The sequence below is a fragment of the Rhinolophus ferrumequinum genome, chromosome 18 (genome assembly GCF_004115265.2).
Source record: "Rhinolophus ferrumequinum isolate MPI-CBG mRhiFer1 chromosome 18, mRhiFer1_v1.p, whole genome shotgun sequence".
In the NCBI taxonomy this organism is placed as follows: Eukaryota; Metazoa; Chordata; class Mammalia; order Chiroptera; family Rhinolophidae; genus Rhinolophus; species Rhinolophus ferrumequinum.
In genome coordinates this window covers 50731938-50745227 of record NC_046301.1, presented here as the reverse complement: position 1 = coordinate 50745227, position 13290 = coordinate 50731938, and positions in this window count along the sequence as shown.

Genomic DNA, 13290 nt, shown 5'->3' with positions numbered 1-13290 from the left:
TGCTCCTGTGAAGTTTTAGAGCTAGCAAAGGACAGTATGTTTCAGACATTCCAGAGCACTTTGGGCCTGGAGTGAGGCAACCCACTTCTGCACCTGCTGTGTGCCAAGCATTTTATTCCACTAGCTCATTAAGTACATCCCTAAACCTCTGAGGTATGTGCTGTTATCAGGGTCATTTCAAAGGAAAGGAGAGAAAACTTAGGCTTGGAGAGATGAAGTCACGGGCCCATAAATGGTAGAACAGAGATTAGAACTCAGGTGGGCCTGATTCAAGATCCAGCCTGTGGCAGGGACTGACTGCCTGGTTCACAGGGGTACCCCTCGCTCCCCAATCTCATTCAGCCCTTTTACATATGGCTGTCAATACTTGAAAAACCATGTTGCATTAAACATTTTGACAGGGGCCGGTGCCCATGCTGTCTCCCTTGGGAGTGAGTTCCCCATCTCTGGAGGTATACAAAAGAAATCAAGACAAATGAAAAGATCTGAAAAGCAGAATTAGCCTCCCTCAACCCTTCATTATCTGACTTGTTCAGCCCAACTTCCTCCCTAGTGAGTATGTAACAGTCACTAGCCACGTGCTGTCTAACGTTCTGACACTCCACTTCCTCTCTTTTTGGCTCTAGCATCCTTCCTCTATTCCAGTCCCTCCCCCTTGGCTCCCTTCCTTGTGTCCTGGCTGCTCATGATTTTTTAAAACTTTGCTCTGAGCAAAGTTTTACCCTTGATCTTAGCCAAAAGGCTAAGAAGCGATCTGAGCAAAGTTTTAATCAGGAGAATGGGAGTGTCAGTCAGGCTCTGTCTCCTCCACAAGGATGGAAGCTTGTTGGAGGCCACACCAGGCTGAGGCCTCTCCGGAGCCCTGCTCTTTTGCAGGACAAGGCTGGGTATCTGGGAATTGTATGGCAAAGGCTTGTGGGATGGGGGTGAAAAGCCCATTGGTCCACCACTCCTTCATTCCTTCATGTGTATTTATTGATCAGGTCAGGACTTGAACCCAGGAACTTCTGACTGAAGTTTCTGCTCTTCCTTCTGCCCAAAGCTAGTTGGTCTTAAAGGGCTCTGAGGCGTCAAGATGTGTCTCTACCAGGGGTTCTGATTGGGGCAGATGGGTGCCCTCATAGGCCTCTGAAGTTCTGAGTGTTCTGGAGCCCTGAGGTGTCGCGTCCAGCGCAACACGGGCAGTGAGGGTGCGAGCAGGGGCGGCGTTGGGTTAGGTTTTAAGAAAGAAAGAAACAGAGACTTAATGCAGTTAAATCTCAGAAGGCCAGGGGGGTCTCGCAGTCACCAGAGCCTAGAGCCCCGAATCAGGCTGACTGGTGGCTTTTATTGATAATTAGACAAGGAAGTGGTATTGTTTTTCACACGGTCTGTGAATCTCATACATCATGTCACAAAAGTGAATCAAACCAATTATCTTTGTCCCCAAGCAGCCGGAGCAGAAACTCTTGTGATGACTTAGGTGAGGTATGCACCTCCCAGGGGGCAAGTCTCTCATGTTGTAACCGTTTCATTGAGATAAGTGGAGAGAGCTGATCTTTGTTGCCCTCATGACTTCTCTCACAATCAGGTGAGAGAGGAAAGCCAGAGTCAGCAACGGCTTTTCCCAGGCAGCGGGGAAGGGGAGGCAGGGCTCCTGCCCGGGTTTTCTAAGGCAACTCATTGGGGGTCCCCACTCGGTTCCGCCTGGCTTGGGTTGTATCTCACGTGAGATATCTTACCCGTCTTTAGCTGCAAACCATCTTTTGGTGACCAGACAGAGAGACATAAGGTGTAAAACATGGAGATAAGCAAAGTCCCAAAAGGGCAAAGTCTCACAGACTTTTCTTTCCTCAAGGAAAGACACGGGGGGACAGTCGGCTAGGCTGCTGTGTGACAACACTGAGGTTTTCCTGTCCTAGAGTGTCCCCAGGGACTCTGATGTGGGGAATATGGGAAGCATCTCCCCAGAGGTGACGAAATGGTCTGGGGACCATTTCTGAAATCCCAGCCACTGAACACAGGTCACTGCCCTCCTGCCTTTGTCCATTCCCAGCTCCATGCCTGTTTCAAGGTCATCAGTTTCTAGAAGGGTCAGATGATGGTGGAGAAAATGAAACTCTGGGTCCTCAGCACTACTGGACACTCTCACTTTCTTCCCCTGGTAAATTTTTTCTCCTTTTAACATTTTTGTTGAGGTTTAACCTAGGCTTGGTCAAGTTCACCAATGTCAGGAGTGAGGCTTGATGAGGGGACAGCTCTCAGGTCGGGATCTAAGACATTCACAGCCCTGGCAGTTCCTTGGACCCTCCAGCTGATTCTCTCCTCCTCAAGGCAACCACTGCCCTGATCTCTATCACGGTAGGTAAATTTTACCTGGTTTTGAACTTCACAGAAATGGAGTCACACAGTGTGTCCACTCTTGGATCTGGCTTCTCTTGCTCCTCTCATTGTGGTGAGGAGCAAGTGTAAACCTTTTCACGGCTATCTAATATTCCTGGGTACCATTTTTTTTTTTAAACTTTTATATTGTGGAAAAGTACATATAACATATAGCTTATCATTTAAACAACTTTAAAGTATATAATTCAGTGACATTTAGTACATTCACGATGTTGTGCGACCCTCACTGGTATCTAGTTGCAGGACACTTTCATCCCCTTAAAAGGAGACTCTGTCCCCATCAGCAGTCACTCCCCACCCCACCTCTCCCCAGCCACTGGCAAACCCTAATCTACTTTCTTGCCCTATAGGTTTTCCTGTCCTGGACATTTCATACAATATATGGCCATTTCTATCTGGCTTCCTTCATTCAATGTAGTATGTTCAAGGTGCATCCATGTTGTAGCATGTATGACTACTTTATTCCTTTGTGTGGATGGACGACATTGTGTTTATCCATCCATCCATTGGTGGACATTTGGGTTGTTTCCACCCTTTTGCTATTGTGAATAGAGCTGCTCTGAATATCTGTGTACAGGTTTTTGTTGAGTACCAGCTTTCCATTCTCTTGGGTCTATACCTGTGGAATTGCTGGTCATATGGTAATTTCATGTTTAGCTTTTTGAAGAACTGCCACACGGCTTCCTGTACCATTTTATAATCCTACCATAAGTGTATGAGGGCTCCATTCTCTCCACATCCTTGCAAATACTTGGCTGCTTTTTTTTTTTTTATTGTAACAACTGGGCACCAACTTTTCCCCATTTGTACATTTCACCTGTTCGCAGACATTTGGGTTGTTTCCAGTTTTTGGCTGTTGTGGATAAAGCTGTTTTGAGCCATTTGTACATGTCTTTCGAAGAATATATCTCCTTTTCGGCTAGTAAATGCTCAGGGGTGCAATGGCTGGGTCATGGGGTGATAAATGACCAGGCTGTTTCCCCAAGTGGCCGGTGAGGGAGGCCATGCCACCCCTTGTACTCGCCGGCACTTAGGTTTCAGCTTTTAAAATATTCTCCTTTCTTCCCTCACCCCTCTCACTAACCCTGTTGGTCAACCTTCTTTAAGCACGTGTGTGGACCACACTCTAGTTCTGGGTACTTTAGAGGGGAACAAAGCTACTGGTCCTATCTGGGTCAAGAGGGAGCCTGAAGTCCCCAAAAGCCATATGCTTTATGTGTAAATTCATTTCATCCTTGCAATAGCTTGGGGCCCAGGCTCTGAGTAAACACATTTAATAAATGGGAAAGTGAGGTTTGGAGAGGTCAAGGGACAGATTCAGCGTCTAGCCCCCTGGCCAGGATATGAACCCAGGGCATCTGATTCCAGGCCCTGCAGCAGGTATTCATTCATTCATTCATTCATTCATTCATTCATTCATTCACACACTCATTAAATACTTCCTGACAACATTCCTGTGCACCCGAGAAGTCTCACTCTGGTCCCCTAGGAGACCCCAGTCTGCAGGAAGAAGAGGTGGCCATAGATGCCCCCAGCCTTGTGAAGTCAGGGCTGGGCTAGAGGGTGGGGCCTGGAGCTGGAGGAGTGAGTGGGGCAGTGGGGGTTCTGTTTAGGGCAACAGGGAAGGTATCCTGGAAAAAGGGACATTGTGGTTGGGATTTTGAAGAGTACACAGGAGTTTATCAGGCAGATGACGCATTCATTAATTTGACAACACCCCCCCCCAACCCAAATCCTCTGTACCAATCTCACCCCAGCCGGGTCCCAAGGAGAACCAGACGTAGATTCCCCAACAGTCGTGGATGGGCTAGAAGGAAAGGTAGGGGCTGGAGGAGACCCTGTGGAGGAACATGGGGGCTCTTCAGAGGACCAGTAGGGGTCTCCTGGGAGGAGGATATGGCTCCAATTTGCTACCCCAGAGCAGAAGGAGCTGAATGTTTTTAAATACATTGTTTGGGTTAAATGAGGCTAAGATTTCATGGTTCTGCCTCAAAGATATCCTTGGACCTGCTCCAAACCACCTCCCAGCAGTGAAGCCTCTGTTTCTCCAGGTGACATATATGGGAGGAGAACCATACCCAGGAAAAACTTCCCCATAGGCCTGGTGGTGTGTGGTAGAGAACTTCAATTTGTTGCCGGTGGATGGAGATCCATGAATTTGAGATAAACAAGGGCCTAGGAATATAATAGGGGTGTCACAACCAGATCTGGAGGTATCTAGGAGGACTTCCTAGGGGAAGCAGCACTTGAGTCAAACCTGAAAGACGAGGAGAAATGGAGCACAAGTATGGGAGATGGAAGGAGGAGCACCTGGAGAAGGAAGAGCTTCACCTGTGGAGCAAACAAGCATGTGCAAAGGCCCTGAGGCCAGAACACGCTGGGTGTATTTTAAGGCTACAAGAATACCGAAGTGACTAGATGGTGTGACAAGGAGATACAGGGAAGTAAACCAGGCAGTTTGGTGGGAGTTGGACCATTCAGGGCCTCCTGGGTCACAGGAAAGGGTGTGGGTTTTACTCTGAGAGTCATGGGGAGCCATGGAAGTTGTGGGAGCAGAGGGGGCATAGAAAGTCAATTGTAAAAATGACTGTGAGCTGGTTTCAAGCATTTTACAAGATTAACACATGTAACTACCCATCCCCTTGTACAGATGGGGAAAGTAAGGACTAGAGAGGGTAAGTCATGTGCCCAGGATCACGCAGACAGCATGTGGCAGATCCAGGATTTGAATCCAGATGCCCTCAGTTTCAGGGGTTGGGCTTTTTAACACCACTCTACGGGGCAAAGTTAAGAGGGAGCTGGGAGAGGCCTGGCCTGGGTTGGTGCCCGCTTGCAATCAGTTCATTCTTTAAAATCGCCAGGATGAACTATGGAGGGGAGAGGGAGGGGGGTGGGACGGGGTGTGAGTGGGGTGAGGTTGTACTTTGTTTATAATCCAGTCCTCTGTGGGGGCCCTCAGCCCCTCCCGCAATCCCCCAACTAGTGCAAAGACACCCACAGAAATGCTGATTCCCTCTTCTCTCCTCCCACCCGCTCAGGGTCCTATGAAGCTCCACCCCCACGGGAGATAGGAGGAGACAGCTCCAGGACACTCAGCGGCGGCTCAAGACTCAAGTTTCTGCCCTTCCGCTCCCTCAGGCCACGCCCCAAATCCCACCTAAGGGCTCTAAGTGGGGAGGGAGATAGGAGGGTGGATTGGTTTAGATCGGTGGGGGCTGCAGAGGACTCCCCCGCCCCCGCTGAAGTGGTGCCACAGAGCCGCCGTTGAGCACGTAGTCCTCAGAAATAACGTGCGTCCCTTCTCTCCTCCCTTCCACACACGTATTGAGCGTCCACTGTGTGCCAGACCCTGTGCTGGGCCAGCAGCAGGCGAATCTGAGTCCTACCCTCAGTGTTCTCCAGAGGGTCGAGGGCTCCCTCTTCTTTAATACCAGATTAACTCATTAATTATTCCACTCGACATAGATTACTTAAGCACCTACTATATGCCAAGCATAAGAGAGACAATGTTTTCTGAGACCCCGTCCTGGCTTCTAAGAGGCTTGCCGACTGATTGGGAGACAGACAAGAAAACTGGTATGATGAAAAGAACACTGGGTGCCGAGGACCCAAAGGGAGGTCTCCATTCAGCCTGGGGGAGTCAGGGAAGGTTTGCAGGAGGAAGAGGTATTTCAGCTGAACGCAGGAGAAAAAGCAGCTTATCCAGGAGAAAAGAGAGGAAGGGGTGTCTCTGGTGGTGGGCACAGCAGGTGCAAAAGCTAGCTGGCGAGGTGTGTCAGAGAAATTCAAGACATCCTGGGAGGCCCGATCTGGAGGAGGATGCGAGAAAAGGTGGGGAGGATGGAAGACCAATCACCACGCAAGAAGGTCGTTGTGGGAGGAGCTTTCGAAGTGCGCCTTCTCATTGGCCGCCAGCTGTTCTACGCAGGGCTCGCCCTGGTCCAATCAGCGGTGGGCACGGGGGCTTGGTCAGAGGCAGAACTGTATATCTTCCTGGGCATCCAGGGCCAGAGCTGAAGGCGACCTACCTGGGTGGCTCAGTTTTGTGGCGGGGATTGAAGGGGACCTAGATGGATCCTGACCTGGCTTCCCACCCCCGCCCAGATCTGGACTCCCAGGCAGCGCCGTGTCCCTACATCCAAACTCGAACCAAGTCAAAGAGTCACCACTGTACCCGCATCCCCCATTCTACTAATGTCCGGGCCGTGAAACATAAGGTTGAGAACACAGGGGTCCAGGACGCAGATACCAAGCCTCGGGGAGGGGGTGTTTCAAACCCCTGTTGTGTCCCTCCGCAACTGTGCGACCTTCTGGTGCCGTCTTCCCATCACTTGAACAGCCTGCACTTAGTGGGGTCACTGTAGGGACTGCACGAGTTAAAACACGCTGAGCATGAACCAGCTCCTGTACGTGCTAACTGTTCATCGGTTATTCTTGTAATTTATCATTTTGCTTTGGAAATCGACTGGCCACAGGTAGCTCTCTTGAGTAGACAGCTAGCTGCGATCTGGCTGGGATCTTCCCCAAAAGAGCATATCCACCCCCAAGCCTTTTTCTGGATGCATCGATGTTAATCCCAATGAAGCTGACATCCTGTTCCTGAACGTAATTAAACGTGGACTCACTTGGACATTGCTGTTCTCCTTTTGCATTCTGGAACCAAAGTGTGTATGCATCTGGGTCTCAAACGTTTTCATAGGACCACGGAGTTGGAGTGCTTGGGATCCCCTGGCATCAAAGAGTTGACACTGCCTTGCCTGACAGTACCTTAATGGCAGTCCTGAAGGCACGAGAGGCTGAAGCCCTGGTTCAAGTATAGCCATACCTCCTACTGCCTGCACAGTTTGGGCAAATGCCTCAGCATCTCTGATCTGCCTGCTTCCCTCCTGTCAAAGGTGACATCAGTGAGGCCCCTTTGTGGAGAGTTCTCAGCTCTCTTCCCAGGCTGGGTGTGAGTCCACCGCCTCTCCAGACAGTCTGGGGTGGGGAAGCAGGACTCAGAGGGACAGTGTGAGTGAGGGTGCAGCCCTGGAGGGCTTTGCGAAGGGCAGTGGTGGCATTAAGGGCCTGGAAATTGGAGAGGGCAGAGGCTTGGGGTCCTCACTGGCCCATCTCCTGAACTGGACCCAGGTTCAACATTGGATGAGCCTTACACCATCCTGCAATTCTCACGTTGGACATACCACCACTTTGGTTCCTAGTGTCACTCCTTTGTGCCTCAGTTTCCTCATCTGTAAAATGGCAGTGATTGTACACACCTTGGAAGACAGCACATAAAAGTAAGGTACACAGGAAGAGCTCAATAATTGTTGTGGGGGAGGGCCTTGATTTTTTTGTTTTTCAAAACTATTATTTTAGGGGATTTGGGTGAACAAGAGCCAGTAGAATGTAGGGGTTAGGGGTCCCAGCTGGGCTGCCGAGGTCTGAATCCCAACTCAGACATTTGCCTGCTGTGTAATCTGAGGTACCTGACTTAACATTTTTGTTCTGTTTCCCTATCTGTAAAATTGGTTATGGGGATTAAACAAGTGAAGATTTGCAGAGTTCTTCGCAGTGCCTGACACATTGCAGGCGTTTGTTACATAAATTAACTTGCCCCCAGAGGGTCCCTGGCTCCAGGCTGCCCTCCAGTCCTGGGAGCCACTCTTGGGACTTGGGACTGAATCCCCACCTCTGGGCCCAGAGCCCTGCATCCCACTCCATCTGGACCTATCCCATGACGTCCCCTCTTAAATGTCCTGCTCCATCTCATGCTCTTAACCAATCCAGTTGCTCTCTTTCATTATCAGCCCTCCCCAAGACCAATCCTATCGCTTGGCTTTCTCCAGCCCTGCAGGTCAGGACCCAGAACTTGCAAGGGGTCAGCAGCGCAGCCCTCATACCATTAGTTCTCCTGGAAACAATGATTTTTTAAATCCCCATTTTATATGCGATAAACCAAGATTGTCTTGACCGATTTCTCTTTGTCTGCCTGAGGGCCACAACTAGGTCCATCAGGTGGTCCAGCCCAGAGCATTTGCACTCACCATACTTTCTGCCAGGAACCCTCTTCCTCCAAGTCCCACCATCCTTAGTGAGACCTCACTCTCCAGCTTCCCTCTTCTGGGAAGCCTTTCCCAACATCCCAATAAGCGCCTCCTTGCCTCCTTAGTTCCTCTCCCTTCCTTTGTCCCAGCCTTGACCTTAGAGATTGGGTTTAAGGGAGAGAGCATATGTCAGGCACTTAGCACATTGCCAAGCACACAGTAGGCCTTCAGGAACCACATGAGTACTCTTCCCCTCTCCATTCATGAAAACCTCCAATGCACGACTCATGTCCTACTTTCTTTCCTTCAATAGTCCCCCACCCCAACCCCACCCAGCACCCAGCACAAGGCCATTGACAATAGAAGGGCCAGAGGAAGAACAGAGCATATGGCAGTCCTAAGGGCTCTGATTTCCATGTTCCCTGCTCTCACCATTACTTGCTCCCTGATAACAAGGACCGAATTGGGTATGGACAAACATCCCCTGGGTTTGGTATCTTGGTTTCAGTCCTGGAAGCCAGGTGGCCCTTTACCCTCTGTCTACATTCTGGCCCCAACAAATGTTTGCTGAACAAATTGACTTACGTCTGATTCATATCCATCCCCTCCATGGAGCTTTGCATAATGTCAGAAACATCAGACATGCATACCCAGTAAAGATTAGGAACTTATTTGAAGACCGAGCAGGGTTGCCCTGGATTGAGGCTTCTAGAATAAGCTCTGTCCATTCTCCATTACAAAGCTGAGCTCAGCAGATGCTGTGGACGGGGAACCTACTTATCTGAAGCCCAGATGTCTCCATAGCTGCTCTTGGCATGGGGGATGAGGAAGTTTCGATAAAAGTAGGGTCCCTGGGGATGGCCAGGAGCTTGGATGTCTGGCAGGTGTGTGGGTGCATTTTGTGGGGATGGGGGTGTACGTCTCTCCCCGTGTGTGTGTGTGTGTGTATCGTACCTTTCATCAGCTGTGCACCATTGCCCATCACTTATCTTTCAATGCTTTTTCTCTGTGGACTTCATAGGATGGTGGAGAGAGAGCAAGACATCAGAAGCCAAGAGAGAAGAAAGATGGAAAGAGAGAAGAGAGAGAGTCTGAGAAAGTTTGCAAAAGACATGAATGTAGATGCATAGTGAGGAGAGCAAAGGAAAGAGGGAGTTGCAGAGAAGAGAAAGAAGAAGGCAGCGTGGCATAATCAAGTAGAGAGATGAGATAGCTCAAATAACTTGCTTTGGAAAGAGGTGAGCTGTTGGTGGGAGTGAAATAGGACACTTGGGGCTTTAAAATTAATTGGTTCTGAGTGATCAATTTATCAAGGGCTTTAACGGAAGGAGGGAGGTGAGGTGTGGGTAAGAGAAAAAGAACAGGCATGACCAAGGCATATTAAACATATTGAGAGTTGTAATTCACCCTAACAGATTAAAGAAAGAAGTTATCTAGGTGTCCCAATGATGCAGGAAATACGCAATAAAAGGGAAAACATCTTAGCAAACCGAAAATAGAAGTGGATCTCCTTAACTTGATTTTCTATTAAAAATCTACAGCAGATATCATATTTAATGATGAGTATTGAAACGTTTGCTTTAAGATGGGGAACAAGGCAAGGATGCCTGTTATGTTGTCTAAGATCATGCTGATGGTCCTGGCCTGTGCAGCAAGGCAGGGAAAAGCAATGAATAGTTCAAGGACTGAAAGGAAGAAACGGAAGTGTCTTTATTTGCAGATGACATCATTAGATACAATGCAAACCCCAGAGGATCTGCAGATATAATTATTGGATTTACAAAAGGTCGAGAACCCTTATTAGATGCTGGAGCCAATGAATTCTACACTCCTACAACTAACAAGTTAAAAAAAAAAAGTAATCTTAAAAAAAGCCAATTATCCACAGCATGAAATATAGAAAGCATCTAAAAGTAAATGTAAAAAACAAAGACATGCAAGATATTTATGAGAAAGTTGTATGGTTTATTGAAAGATAAACAATAAATGGAAAGATAAATAAATGTATTCGCACTTTGGAAGATTCAATATCACAAAAGATCCTGATTTTCCCTATTTGGTTTATAAATTCAGTGCAATTCCAATCAAAGTCTCAACCAGGTTTCTCTATGGGACCCAAGAAATCTGAGAAAAAGCAGAAGAATAACCCACACACTCCTGAAGGAAGACAAATGGGGTGACTGGCATTATTAGCAGATAGCAAGGATTGTGTAAAGCTTCGTAACAGGGAGAGATGGCCCCAGGACAGAAGAGAATTCCAGAATAGACCCCCAGGTGGGGCAAACGTCCTGCATCCCTGCATTCATTTTGGTTGGTCTGTGCCTACTGTTAAAAACACAGGTATGAAAACTTGCTTTGTGCCAGTTTCCTTAAAGTGTATTGGGACAATGGATTGTCCACATGAAAAAAAATATTCAATTGGACTTTATCTCACACCACACTCCCAAATCAGTTCCAAGAGAGGTCAAGATTTGACTGTAAATGACAAAATGCTAAAAATGTAGAAGATGCTATGAGAATATCTTTATGATGCCGAGGCAAGAAAGGATTCCTTAAACAAGACCCAGTGTACGTACTGCAAAGGATAAGATTGATCAACTCGAATAATTTAATATTAAATCCAGAGACAGAAAGCAGATTAGCAGGTGCCAGGGGCTGGGAGAGGAGGGATGCGGAGTGAGTGCTCATGTGGATTCCCTTTGGTACTAGATAGAAGTGGTGATGGCACAATATTGTAAATGTACTAAACACCACTGAATTATACACTTCAAAATGGTTAAGATGGTAAATTTTATTACGTGTATTTTATGGCAATAATTTTGTTTCTTTAATTAAGAGCTTTGTAGAAACTGCTGCTCCAGGAAGTGGAGCATAAGTCCTTCCCCTTGAGAGTGGGCTGGGCTTCGTGATTGGCTTACAAGGAACAGAGTAGGGCAAGGACAAAAATAGTAACTTGACAGTGGATAAACCTGGCAGGCAGCACCTTACCCAGGAAGTCAAAGTGAACCGTCACCTGCAACGTCATGTGGGCATCAGGGACCTCTGGCATGATGTGACAAGGAGGGAACCCCATCTCTGGATCTTCCCTCAAATCCCATAATTAGACTCTTCCCTTAGTCTAATAATGAGAAAAGATCAGATAAACCCAAATCAAGGTTATGAAAAATAAGGAAAGACTAAGAAAACCACAGATTGGGGCATGGGGAAGAAGATAAAATGACTAAATGCAATGTAAGATCTGAATTGGATCCTGGACTAGAAAGAGAACATTAGTGGAAAAACTGGTGACATATAAAGTCTACTATTTAGTTAATAATAAGTGATATGCTAAGGTTTTCATTTTGACATATGTACCCTGTAACCTCTTGTAAGACGTTAACATTAGGGGAAGCTGGATAAAAGGTACAGGAATGCTGTATCGCTTTACAGTTCTGTGACTTCAACTTTTCTGTATATCTAAAATTTTTCCAAAATAAAAAGGTTATTTGAAAAATTAAGAGATTCTGTTCAGAAAATAACACCATAAATAGAATGAAAACAAGCCACAGAATTGCAGACTTTTTACAACAAATGAAACCAACAAAGGATTCGTATCTAATATGGATAAATAACTACAAAATCAATAGAGAAAGACAGTCAAACTTTTTAAAATGGATAGAAGACTTGAACAGGCATTTCACCCTAAGAAGACACCAATAATCACATAAAAAGTTCTATCTCATGAACAATCAGAGAGCAAATCAAAACCAAAAGGAGGCACCACTTCACCCCCTTCACTTTGGCACAATTAAAAAACCTGGATAATTCACAGTGTTGGCAAGGACGTGGAGCCACCAAATGCTTATATAGTTCTGGTTCAGTGTAAACTGCTGGAGCTACATGGAAAAGCAATTTGATGTTGTCTCATGAAGCTGAGTGTGTGGGTGTCCTAAGATCAGTCATCCTTACCCATGTAAATCCAGTCTATATTTCTGAGAATGGTCACAAAAGCTTTGTTTGTAATAAACTCAAAGTGGAAACGACCTTAACGTCCACGAACTGGAGAACAGGTAAATAACCAATGCTGTACTCATTCCAAGGAATACCATATGGCAGAGAAGAATGCATGCATTACACCTATGGTCTCTGGCACTGTTCTAGGCACTGGAAATACACGGTGAACAGGTGTGCAGGGCACTGGCCCACGTGGAACTACCCAGCTAGATGTGTGGGGAGGGGTGGGGAGCAGAACTGAGTCAGGGTCAGGGCCCAACCAGAGGGAGAGTTAGGGTCTGGGGGCATCCAGAAAGGGGAAGTAAAGTTTTGGGGAGTCAGGGAAGTCTTCCCAATGGAGGATATGTTCGAACTGGGCACTGATGGATGAATACTAGGAGTTTGCCAGTTACACAAGGGAGTGCAGGATGGGATCCAGTCCAAGTATGTGCAAAACTCCACAGGCTGAGTGGCTTAGAGAGAGTGAACCAGAGACACACACAGAGATACCCAGACAGGCCATGGCAGAGACACAGAGAGACTGGACGGGGAGAGGCTCAGAGGGAGACACAGGACGGAGGGAGACAGGGGTACAAAGATTCAGAGGAACAGAGAAACAAAGATATAGAGAAACACAGGCAAAGAGACAGAGCTGTAGAGACAGGGGAAAAGAGAGAGGGAGAGTAGAGAGACAGCTAAGGACTCAATAGAGAGCCAGAAGGCCCACCGAACGACTCACGGAAAGATGAGAATACGCAGAACCGGAAGGGCACCTGCGTGGCGGCGGCCGCCGCCAATCACTCTGGTCCCGGAGCCCTCACCGGCTCCGGCCCTTTAAAGCTTCCCCCAAACCCAGCCCCCCGCGCCCCCGCTAAATCAGGCGTCCCCAGGCTCCGCCCGCTGGCTCTAC